Source organism: Schistocerca nitens, chromosome 5 (assembly GCF_023898315.1).
Source record: "Schistocerca nitens isolate TAMUIC-IGC-003100 chromosome 5, iqSchNite1.1, whole genome shotgun sequence".
NCBI classification, from domain to species: domain Eukaryota; kingdom Metazoa; phylum Arthropoda; class Insecta; order Orthoptera; family Acrididae; genus Schistocerca; species Schistocerca nitens.
This window is the reverse complement of record NC_064618.1, coordinates 30,506,778-30,520,855: the sequence shown is the minus strand read 5'-3', so window position 1 is coordinate 30,520,855 and position 14,078 is coordinate 30,506,778.

The window sequence follows — 14,078 nt, the reverse complement described above, 5'->3', positions numbered from 1 at the left end:
TGCATCCCCTGCTCCCTCACATTGACTAATTAACACAGAAATTGCGTCGATTTGAAATACTATGTGTTCTATGACTTCTCCTCCTAAATCGAGTAACGTTTCTATGGAAAGGACAGGATTTTCTTGTGCGATACGAGTATCTCCTTACCGATGTACTATTCCTTCTTTACTGCATCCCTCGCTCCCTCATATTGACGAATTAACACAGAAATTGCGTCTCTATCATACTATGGGTTCTATGACATCTCCTTCTAAATCGAGTAACGTTTCTATGGAAACGACAGGATTTTCTTGTGGGATACGAGTATCTCCTTTCCGATGTACTAGTCCTTCTTTACTGCATCCCTCGCTCCCTCACATTGACGAATTAACACAGAAATTGCGTCTCTATCATACTATGGGTTCTATGACATCTCCTTCTAAATCGAGTAACGTTTCTATGGAAACGACAGGATTTTCTTGTGGGATACGAGTATCTCCTTTCCGATGTACTAGTCCTTCTTTACTGCATCCCTCGCTCCCTCACATTGACGAATTAACACAGAAATTACGTCTCTATGACATACTATGGGATCTATGACTTCTCCTTCTAAATCGAGTAACGTTTCAATGGAAAGGACAGGATTTTCTTGTGGGATACGAGTATTTCCTTTGCGATGCACTATTCCTTCTTTACTGCAACCCTCGCTCCCTCACATTGACGAATCAACACAGAAATTGCGTCTCTATGACATACTATGGGTTCTATGACATCTCCTTCTAAATCGAGTAACGTTTCTATGGAAGCGACAGGATTTTCTTTGGGATGCTAGTATCTCCTTTGCGATGCACTAATCCACCTTTACTGCATCCCTCGCTCCCTCACATTGACGAATTAACACAGACATTGCGTCTCTATGACATACTATGGGTTCTATGACATCTCCTTCTAAATCGAGTAACGTTTCTATGGAAACGACAGGATTTTCTTGTGGGATACGAGTATCTCCTTTCCGATGTACTATTCCTTCTTTACTGCATCCCTCGCTCCCTCACATTGACGAATTAACACAGAAATTGCATCTCTATGACATACTATGGGTTCTATGACATCTCCTTCTAAATCGAGTAACGTTTCTATGGAAACGACAGGATTTTCTTTGGGATGCTAGTATCTCCTTTGCGATGCACTATTCCACCTTTACTGCATCCCACGCTCCCTCACATTGACGAATTAACACAGAAATTGCGTCTCTATGACATACTATGGGTTCTATAACATCTCCATCTATATCGAGTAACGTTTCTATTGAAAGGACAGGATTTTCTTGTGGGATACGATTATCTCCTTTGCGATGCACTATTCTTTCTTTACTGCAACTCTCGCTGCCTCACATTGACGAATTAACACAGAAATTGCTTCTCTATGACATACTATGGGTTCTATGACATCTCCTTCTAAATCGAGTAACGTTTCTATGGAAACGACAGGATTTTCTTGTGGGATACGAGTATCTCTTTTCCGATGTACTATTCCTTCTTTACTGCAGCCCTCGCTCCCTCATATTGACGAATTAACACAGAAATTACGTCTCTATGACATACTATGGGTTCTATGACTACTCCTTCTAAATCGAGTAACGTTTCTATGGAAAGGACAGGATTTTCTTGTGGGATACGAGTATTTCCTTTGCGATGCACTATTCCTTCTTTACTGCAACCCTCGCTCCCTCACATTGACGAATTAACACAGAAATTGCGTCTCTATGACATACTATGGGTTCTATGACATCTCCTTCTAAATCGAGTAACGTTTCTATGGAAACGACAGGATTTTCTTTGGGATGCTAGTATCTCCTTTGCGATGCACTAATCCACCTTTACTGCATCCCTCGCTCTCTCACATTGACGAATTAACACAGAAATTGCGTCTCTATGACATACTATGGGTTCTATGACATCTCCTTCGAAATCGAGTAACGTTTCTGTGGAAACGACAATATTTTCTTGTAGGTTACGAGTATATCCTTTCCGATGTACTATTCCTTCATTACTGCATCCCTCGCTCCCTCACATTGACGAATTAAAACAGAAATTGCGTCTCTATGACATACTATGTGTTCTATGACATCTCCTTCTAAATCGAGTAACGTTTCTATGGAAAGGACAGGATTTTCTTTGGGATGGTAGTATCTCCTTTGCCATTCACTATTCCACCTTTACTGCATCCCTCGCTCCCTCACATTGACGAATTAACACAGAAATTGCGTCTCTATGAAATACTATGGGTTCTATGACATCTCCTTCTAAATCGAGTAACGTTTCTATGGAAACGACAGGATTTTCTTTTGGGATACGACTATCTCCTTTCGATGCACTATTCCTTCTTTACTGCATTACTCGCACCCTCACATTGACGAATTATAACAGAAATTGCGTCGCTATGAAATACTATGGGTTCTATGACATCTCCTTCTAAATCGAGGAATGTTTCTATGGAAACGACAGGATTTTCTTTTGGGATACGAGTATGTCCTTTCCGATGCACTATTCCTTCTTTGCTGCATCCCTCGCTCGCCCACATTGACGAATTAACAAAGAAATTGCGTCGCTATGAAATACTATGGGTTCTATGACATCTCCTTCTAAATCGAGTAACGCTTCCATGGAAACGACAGGATTTTCTTTTGGGGTACGAGTATCTCCTTTCCGATGCACTATTCCTTCTTTACTGCATCCCACGCTTCCTCACATTGACGAATTAACACAGAAATTGCGTCGCAATGAAATACTATGGGTTCTATGACATCTCCTTCTAAATCGAGTAACGTTTCTATGGAAACGACAGGATTTTCTTTTGGGATACGAGTATCTCCTTTCCGAGGCATATTCCTTCCTTACTGCATCCCCTGCTCCCTCACATTGACTAATTAACACAGAAATTGCGTCGATTTGAAATACTATGTGTTCTATGACTTCTCCTCCTAAATCGAGTAACGTTTCTATGGAAAGGACAGGATTTTCTTGTGGGATACGAGTATCTCCTTACCGATGTACTATTCCTTCTTTACTGCATCCCTCGCTCTCTCACATTGACGAATTAATACAGAAATTGCGTCTCTATGACATACTATGGGTTCTATTACATCTCCTTCTAAATCGAGTAACGGTTCTATGGAAACGACAGGATTTTCTTTGGGAAGCTAGTATCTCCTTTCCGAGGCATATTCCTTCCTTACTGCATCCCCCGCTCCCTCACATTGACTAATTAACACAGAAATTGCGTCGATATGAAATACTATGTGTTCTATGACTTCTCCTCCTAAATCGAGTAACGTTTCTATAGAAAGGACAGGATTTTCTTGTGGGATACGAGTATCTCCTTTCCGATGTACTATTCCTTCTTTACTGCATCCCTCGCTCCCTCACATTGACGAATTAACACAGAAATTGCGTCTCTATGACATACTATGGGTTCTATGACATCTCCTTCTAAATCGAGTAACATTTCTATGGAAACGACAGGATTTTCTTTGGGATGCTAGTATCTCCTTTGCGATGCACTATTCCACCTTTACTGCATCCCTCGCTCCCTCACATTGACGAATTAACACAGAAATTGCGTCTCTATGACATACTATGGGTTCTATGACATCTCCTTCTAAATCGAGTAACGTTTCTATGGAAACGACAGGATTTTCTTGTGGGATACGAGTATCTCTTTTCCGATGTACTATTCCTTCTTTACTGCATCCCTCGCTCCCTCACATTGACGAATTAACACAGAAATTGCGTCTCTATGACATACTATGGGTTCTATGACATCTCCTTCTAAATCGAGAAACGTTTCTATGGAAACGACAGGATTTTCTTGTGGGATACGAGTATTTCCTTTGCGATGCAGTATTCCTTCTTTACTGCAACCCTCGCTCCCTCACATTGACGAATTAACACAGAAATTGCATCTCTATGACATACTATGGGTTCTATGACATCTCCTTCTAAATCGAGTAACGTTTCTATGGAAACGACAGGATTTTCTTTGGGATGCTAGTATCTCCTTTGCGATGCACTATTCCACCTTTACTGCATCCCACGCTCCCTCACATTGACGAATTAACACAGAAATTGCGTCTCTATGACATACTATGGGTTCTATAACATCTCCATCTATATCGAGTAACGTTTCTATTGAAAGGACAGGATTTTCTTGTGGGATACGATTATCTCCTTTGCGATGCACTATTCCTTCTTTACTGCAACTCTCGCTGCCTCACATTGACGAATTAACACAGAAATTGCTTCTCTATGACATACTATGGGTTCTATGACATCTCCTTCTAAATCGAGTAACGTTTCTATGGAAACGACAGGATTTTCTTGTGGGATACGAGTATCTCTTTTCCTATGTACTATTCCTTCTTTACTGCATCCCTCGCTCCCTCATATTGACGAATTAACACAGAAATTGCGTCTCTATCATACTATGGGTTCTATGACATCTCCTTCTAAATCGAGTAACGTTTCTATGGAAACGACAGGATTTTCTTGTGGGATACGAGTATCTCCTTTCCGATGTACTATTCCTTCTTTACTGCATCCGTCGCTCCCTCACATTGACGAATTAACACAGAAATTACGTCTCTATGACATACTATGGGATCTATGACTTCTCCTTCTAAATCGAGTAACGTTTCAATGGAAAGGACAGGATTTTCTTGTGGGATACGAGTATTTCCTTTGCGATGCACTATTCCTTCTTTACTGCAACCCTCGCTCCCTCACATTGACGAATTAACACAGAAATTGCGTCTCTATGACATACTATGGGTTCTATGACATCTCCTTCTAAATCGAGTAACGTTTCTATGGAAGCGACAGGATTTTCTTTGGGATGCTAGTATCTCCTTTGCGATGCACTAATCCACATTTACTGCATCCCTCGCTCCCTCACATTGACGAATTAACACAGACATTGCGTCTCTATGACATACTATGGGTTCTATGACATCTCCTTCTAAATCGAGTAACGTTTCTATGGAAACGACAGGATTTTCTTGTGGGATACGAGTATCTCCTTTCCGATGTACTATTCCTTCTTTACTGCATCCCTCGCTCCCTCACATTGACGAATTAACACAGAAATTGCATCTCTATGACATACTATGGGTTCTATGACATCTCCTTCTAAATCGAGTAACGTTTCTATGGAAACGACAGGATTTTCTTTGGGATGCTAGTATCTCCTTTGCGATGCACTATTCCACCTTTACTGCATCCCACGCTCCCTCACATTGACGAATTAACACAGAAATTGCATCTCTATGACATACTATGGGTTCTATAACATCTCCATCTATATCGAGTAACGTTTCTATTGAAAGGACAGGATTTTCTTGTGGGATACGATTATCTCCTTTGCGATGCACTATTCTTTCTTTACTGCAACTCTCGCTGCCTCACATTGACGAATTAACACAGAAATTGCTTCTCTATGACATACTATCGGTTCTATGACATCTCCTTCTAAATCGAGTAACGTTTCTATGGAAACGACAGGATTTTCTTGTGGGATACGAGTATCTCTTTTCCGATGTACTATTCCTTCTTTACTGCAGCCCTCGCTCCCTCATATTGACGAATTAACACAGAAATTGCGTCTCTATCATACTATGGGTTCTATGACATCTCCTTCTAAATCGAGTAACGTTTCTATGGAAACGACAGGATTTTCTTGTGGGATACGAGTATCTCCTTTCCGATGTACTATTCCTTCTTTACTGCATCCCTCGCTCCCTCACATTGACGAATTAACACAGAAATTGCGTCTCTATGACATACTATGGGTTCTATGACATCTCCTTCTAAATCGAGTAACGTTTCTATGGAAACGACAGGATTTTCTTGTGGAATACGAGTATTTCCTTTTCGATGCACTATTCCTTCTTTACTGCAACCCTCGCTCCCTCACATTGACGAATTAACACAGAAATTGCATCTCTATGACATACTATGGGTTCTATGACATCTCCTTCTAAATCGAGTAACGTTTCTATGGAAACGACAGGATTTTCTTTGGGATGCTAGTATCTCCTTTGCGATGCACTATTCCACCTTTACTGCATCCCACGCTCCCTCACATTGACGAATTAACACAGAAATTGCGTCTCTATGACATACTATGGGTTCTATAACATCTCCATCTATATCGAGTAACGTTTCTATTGAAAGGACAGGATTTTCTTGTGGGATACGATTATCTCCTTTGCGATGCACTATTCCTTCTTTACTGCAACTCTCGCTGCCTCACATTGACGAATTAACACAGAAATTGCTTCTCTATGACATACTATGGGTTCTATGACATCTCCTTCTAAATCGAGTAACGTTTCTATGGAAACGACAGGATTTTCTTGTGGGATACGAGTATCTCTTTTCCTATGTACTATTCCTTCTTTACTGCATCCCTCGCTCCCTCATATTGACGAATTAACACAGAAATTGCGTCTCTATCATACTATGGGTTCTATGACATCTCCTTCTAAATCGAGTAACGTTTCTATGGAAACGACAGGATTTTCTTGTGGGATACGAGTATCTCCTTTCCGATGTACTATTCCTTCTTTACTGCATCCGTCGCTCCCTCACATTGACGAATTAACACAGAAATTACGTCTCTATGACATACTATGGGATCTATGACTTCTCCTTCTAAATCGAGTAACGTTTCAATGGAAAGGACAGGATTTTCTTGTGGGATACGAGTATTTCCTTTGCGATGCACTATTCCTTCTTTACTGCAACCCTCGCTCCCTCACATTGACGAATTAACACAGAAATTGCGTCTCTATGACATACTATGGGTTCTATGACATCTCCTTCTAAATCGAGTAACGTTTCTATGGAAGCGACAGGATTTTCTTTGGGATGCTAGTATCTCCTTTGCGATGCACTAATCCACATTTACTGCATCCCTCGCTCCCTCACATTGACGAATTAACACAGACATTGCGTCTCTATGACATACTATGGGTTCTATGACATCTCCTTCTAAATCGAGTAACGTTTCTATGGAAACGACAGGATTTTCTTGTGGGATACGAGTATCTCCTTTCCGATGTACTATTCCTTCTTTACTGCATCCCTCGCTCCCTCACATTGACGAATTAACACAGAAATTGCATCTCTATGACATACTATGGGTTCTATGACATCTCCTTCTAAATCGAGTAACGTTTCTATGGAAACGACAGGATTTTCTTTGGGATGCTAGTATCTCCTTTGCGATGCACTATTCCACCTTTACTGCATCCCACGCTCCCTCACATTGACGAATTAACACAGAAATTGCGTCTCTATGACATACTATGGGTTCTATAACATCTCCATCTATATCGAGTAACGTTTCTATTGAAAGGACAGGATTTTCTTGTGGGATACGATTATCTCCTTTGCGATGCACTATTCTTTCTTTACTGCAACTCTCGCTGCCTCACATTGACGAATTAACACAGAAATTGCTTCTCTATGACATACTATCGGTTCTATGACATCTCCTTCTAAATCGAGTAACGTTTCTATGGAAACGACAGGATTTTCTTGTGGGATACGAGTATCTCTTTTCCGATGTACTATTCCTTCTTTACTGCAGCCCTCGCTCCCTCATATTGACGAATTAACACAGAAATTGCGTCTCTATCATACTATGGGTTCTATGACATCTCCTTCTAAATCGAGTAACGTTTCTATGGAAACGACAGGATTTTCTTGTGGGATACGAGTATCTCCTTTCCGATGTACTATTCCTTCTTTACTGCATCCCTCGCTCCCTCACATTGACGAATTAACACAGAAATTGCGTCTCTATGACATACTATGGGTTCTATGACATCTCCTTCTAAATCGAGTAACGTTTCTATGGAAACGACAGGTTTTTCTTGTGGAATACGAGTATTTCCTTTTCGATGCACTATTCCTTCTTTACTGCAACCCTCGCTCCCTCACATTGACGAATTAACACAGAAATTGCATCTCTATGACATACTATGGGTTCTATGACATCTCCTTCTAAATCGAGTAACGTTTCTATGGAAACGACAGGATTTTCTTTGGGATGCTAGTATCTCCTTTGCGATGCACTATTCCACCTTTACTGCATCCCACGCTCCCTCACATTGACGAATTAACACAGAAATTGCGTCTCTATGACATACTATGGGTTCTATAACATCTCCATCTATATCGAGTAACGTTTCCATTGAAAGGACAGGATTTTCTTGTGGGATACGATTATCTCCTTTGCGATGCACTATTCCTTCTTTACTGCAACTCTCGCTGCCTCACATTGACGAATTAACACAGAAATTGCTTCTCTATGACATACTATGGGTTCTATGACATCTCCTTCTAAATCGAGTAACGTTTCTATGGAAACGACAGGATTTTCTTGTGGGATACGAGTATCTCTTTTCCTATGTACTATTCCTTCTTTACTGCATCCCTCGCTCCCTCATATTGACGAATTAACACAGAAATTGCGTCTCTATCATACTATGGGTTCTATGACATCTCCTTCTAAATCGAGTAACGTTTCTATGGAAACGACAGGATTTTCTTGTGGGATACAAGTATCTCCTTTCCGATGTACTAGTCCTTCTTTACTGCATCCCTCGCTCCCTCACATTGACGAATTAACACAGAAATTACGTCTCTATGACATACTATGGGATCTATGACTTCTCCTTCTAAATCGAGTAACGTTTCAATGGAAAGGACAGGATTTTCTTGTGGGATACGAGTATTTCCTTTGCGATGCACTATTCCTTCTTTACTGCAACCCTCGCTCCCTCACATTGACGAATCAACACAGAAATTGCGTCTCTATGACATACTATGGGTTCTATGACATCTCCTTCTAAATCGAGTAACGTTTCTATGGAAGCGACAGGATTTTCTTTGGGATGCTAGTATCTCCTTTGCGATGCACTAATCCACCTTTACTGCATCCCTCGCTCCCTCACATTGACGAATTAACACAGACATTGCGTCTCTATGACATACTATGGGTTCTATGACATCTCCTTCTAAATCGAGTAACGTTTCTATGGAAACGACAGGATTTTCTTGTGGGATACGAGTATCTCCTTTCCGATGTACTATTCCTTCTTTACTGCATCCCTCGCTCCCTCACATTGACGAATTAACACAGAAATTGCATCTCTATGACATACTATGGGTTCTATGACATCTCCTTCTAAATCGAGTAACGTTTCTATGGAAACGACAGGATTTTCTTTGGGATGCTAGTATCTCCTTTGCGATGCACTATTCCACCTTTACTGCATCCCACGCTCCCTCACATTGACGAATTAACACAGAAATTGCGTCTCTATGACATACTATGGGTTCTATAACATCTCCATCTATATCGAGTAACGTTTCTATCGAAAGGACAGGATTTTCTTGTGGGATACGATTATCTCCTTTGCGATGCACTATTCTTTCTTTACTGCAACTCTCGCTGCCTCACATTGACGAATTAACACAGAAATTGCTTCTCTATGACATACTATGGGTTCTATGACATCTCCTTCTAAATCGAGTAACGTTTCTATGGAAACGACAGGATTTTCTTGTGGGATACGAGTATCTCTTTTCCGATGTACTATTCCTTCTTTACTGCAGCCCTCGCTCCCTCATATTGACGAATTAACACAGAAATTACGTCTCTATGACATACTATGGGTTCTATGACTTCTCCTTCTAAATCGAGTAACGTTTCTATGGAAAGGACAGGATTTTCTTGTGGGATACGAGTATTTCCTTTGCGATGCACTATTCCTTCTTTACTGCAACCCTCGCTCCCTCACATTGACGAATTAACACAGAAATTGCGTCTCTATGACATACTATGGGTTCTATGACATCTCCTTCTAAATCGAGTAACGTTTCTATGGAAACGACAGGATTTTCTTTGGGATGCTAGTATCTCCTTTGCGATGCACTAATCCACCTTTACTGCATCCCTCGCTCTCTCACATTGACGAATTAACACAGAAATTGCGTCTCTATGACATACTATGCGTTCTATGACATCTCCTTCTAAATCGAGTAACGTTTCTGTGGAAACGACAATATTTTCTTGTAGGTTACGAGTATATTCTTTCCGATGTACTATTCCTTCATTACTGCATCCCTCGCTCCCTCACATTGACGAATTAAAACAGAAATTGCGTCTCTATGACATACTATGTGTTCTATGACATCTCCTTCTAAATCGAGTAACGTTTCTATGGAAAGGACAGGATTTTCTTTGGGATGGTAGTATCTCCTTTGCCATTCACTATTCCACCTTTACTGCATCCCTCGCTCCCTCACATTGACGAATTAACACAGAAATTGCGTCTCTATGAAATACTATGGGTTCTATGACATCTCCTTCTAAATCGAGTAACGTTTCTATGGAAACGACAGGATTTTCTTTTGGGATACGACTATCTCCTTTCGATGCACTATTCCTTCTTTACTGCATTACTCGCACCCTCACATTGACGAATTATAACAGAAATTGCGTCGCTATGAAATACTATGGGTTCTATGACATCTCCTTCTAAATCGAGGAATGTTTCTATGGAAACGACAGGATTTTCTTTTGGGATACGAGTATGTCCTTTCCGATGCACTATTCCTTCTTTGCTGCATCCCTCGCTCGCCCACATTGACGAATTAACAAAGAAATTGCGTCGCTATGAAATACTATGGGTTCTATGACATCTCCTTCTAAATCGAGTAACGCTTCCATGGAGACGACAGGATTTTCTTTTGGGGTACGAGTATCTCCTTTCCGATGCACTATTCCTTCTTTACTGCATCCCACGCTTCCTCACATTGACGAATTAACACAGAAATTGCGTCGCAATGAAATACTATGGGTTCTATGACATCTCCTTCTAAATCGAGTAACGTTTCTATGGAAACGACAGGATTTTCTTTTGGGATACGAGTATCTCCTTTCCGAGGCATATTCCTTCCTTACTGCATCCCCCGCTCCCTCACATTGACTAATTAACACAGAAATTGCGTCGATTTGAAATACTATGTGTTCTATGACTTCTCCTCCTAAATCGAGTAACGTTTCTATGGAAAGGACAGGATTTTCTTGTGGGATACGAGTATCTCCTTACCGATGTACTATTCCTTCTTTACTGCATCCCTCGCTCTCTCACATTGACGAATTAATACAGAAATTGCGTCTCTATGACATACTATGGGTTCTATTACATCTCCTTCTAAATCGAGTAACGGTTCTATGGAAACGACAGGATTTTCTTTGGGAAGCTAGTATCTCCTTTCCGAGGCATATTCCTTCCTTACTGCATCCCCCGCTCCCTCACATTGACTAATTAACACAGAAATTGCGTCGATATGAAATACTATGTGTTCTATGACTTCTCCTCCTAAATCGAGTAACGTTTCTATAGAAAGGACAGGATTTTCTTGTGGGATACGAGTATCTCCTTTCCGATGTACTATTCCTTCTTTACTGCATCCCTCGCTCCCTCACATTGACGAATTAACACAGAAATTGCGTCTCTATGACATACTATGGGTTCTATGACATCTCCTTCTAAATCGAGTAACATTTCTATGGAAACGACAGGATTTTCTTTGGGATGCTAGTATCTCCTTTGCGATGCACTATTCCACCTTTACTGCATCCCTCGCTCCCTCACATTGACGAATTAACACAGAAATTGCGTCTCTATGACATACTATGGGTTCTATGACATCTCCTTCTAAATCGAGTAACGTTTCTATGGAAACGACAGGATTTTCTTGTGGGATACGAGTATCTCTTTTCCGATGTACTATTCCTTCTTTACTGCATACCTCGCTCCCTCACATTGACGAATTAACACAGAAATTGCGTCTCTATGACATACTATGGGTTCTATGACATCTCCTTCTAAATCGAGAAACGTTTCTATGGAAACGACAGGATTTTCTTGTGGGATACGAGTATTTCCTTTGCGATGCAGTATTCCTTCTTTACTGCAACCCTCGCTCCCTCACATTGACGAATTAACACAGAAATTGCATCTCTATGACATACTATGGGTTCTATGACATCTCCTTCTAAATCGAGTAACGTTTCTATGGAAACGACAGGATTTTCTTTGGGATGCTAGTATCTCCTTTGCGATGCACTATTCCACCTTTACTGCATCCCACGCTCCCTCACATTGACGAATTAACACAGAAATTGCGTCTCTATGACATACTATGGGTTCTATAACATCTCCATCTATATCGAGTAACGTTTCTATTGAAAGGACAGGATTTTCTTGTGGGATACGATTATCTCGTTTGCGATGCACTATTCCTTCTTTACTGCAACTCTCGCTGCCTCACATTGACGAATTAACACAGAAATTGCTTCTCTATGACATACTATGGGTTCTATGACATCTCCTTCTAAATCGAGTAACGTTTCTATGGAAACGACAGGATTTTCTTGTGGGATACGAGTATCTCTTTTCCTATGTACTATTCCTTCTTTACTGCATCCCTCGCTCCCTCATATTGACGAATTAACACAGAAATTGCGTCTCTATCATACTATGGGTTCTATGACATCTCCTTCTAAATCGAGTAACGTTTCTATGGAAACGACAGGATTTTCTTGTGGGATACGAGTATCTCCTTTCCGATGTACTATTCCTTCTTTACTGCATCCCTCGCTCCCTCACATTGACGAATTAACACAGAAATTACGTCTCTATGACATACTATGGGATCTATGACTTCTCCTTCTAAATCGAGTAACGTTTCAATGGAAAGGACAGGATTTTCTTGTGGGATACATTTCCTTTGCGATGCACTATTCCTTCTTTACTGCAACCCTCGCTCCCTCACATTGACGAATTAACACAGAAATTGCGTCTCTATGACATACTATGGGTTCTATGACATCTCCTTCTAAATCGAGTAACGTTTCTATGGAAGCGACAGGATTTTCTTTGGGATGCTAGTATCTCCTTTGCGATGCACTAATCCACCTTTACTGCATCCCTCGCTCCCTCACATTGACGAATTAACACAGACATTGCGTCTCTATGACATACTATGGGTTCTATGACATCTCCTTCTAAATCGAGTAACGTTTCTATGGAAACGACAGGATTTTCTTGTGGGATACGAGTATCTCCTTTCCGATGTACTATTCCTTCTTTACTGCATCCCTCGCTCCCTCACATTGACGAATTAACACAGAAATTGCATCTCTATGACATACTATGGGTTCTATGACATCTCCTTCTAAATCGAGTAACGTTTCTATGGAAACGACAGGATTTTCTTTGGGATGCTAGTATCTCCTTTGCGATGCACTATTCCACCTTTACTGCATCCCACGCTCCCTCACATTGACGAATTAACACAGAAATTGCGTCTCTATGACATACTATGGGTTCTATAACATCTCCATCTATATCGAGTAACGTTTCTATTGAAAGGACAGGATTTTCTTGTGGGATACGATTATCTCCTTTGCGATGCACTATTCTTTCTTTACTGCAACTCTCGCTGCCTCACATTGACGAATTAACACAGAAATTGCTTCTCTATGACATACTATCGGTTCTATGACATCTTCTTCTAAATCGAGTAACGTTTCTATGGAAACGACAGGATTTTTTGTGGGATACGAGTATCTCTTTTCCGATGTACTATTCCTTCTTTACTGCAGCCCTCGCTCCCTCATATTGTCGAATTAACACAGAAATTGCGTCTCTATGACATACTATGGGTTCTATGACATCTCCTTCTAAATCGAGTAACGTTTCTATGGAAACGACAGGATTTTCTTGTGGGATACGAGTATCTCCTTTCCGATGTACTATTCCTTCTTTACTGCATCCCTCGCTCCCTCACATTGACGAATTAACACAGAAATTACGTCTCTATGACATACTATGGGTTCTATGACTTCTCCTTCTAAATCGAGTAACGTTTCTATGGAAAGGACAGGATTTTCTTGTGGGATACGAGTATTTCCTTTGCGATGCACTATTCCTTCTTTACTGCAACCCTCGCTCCCT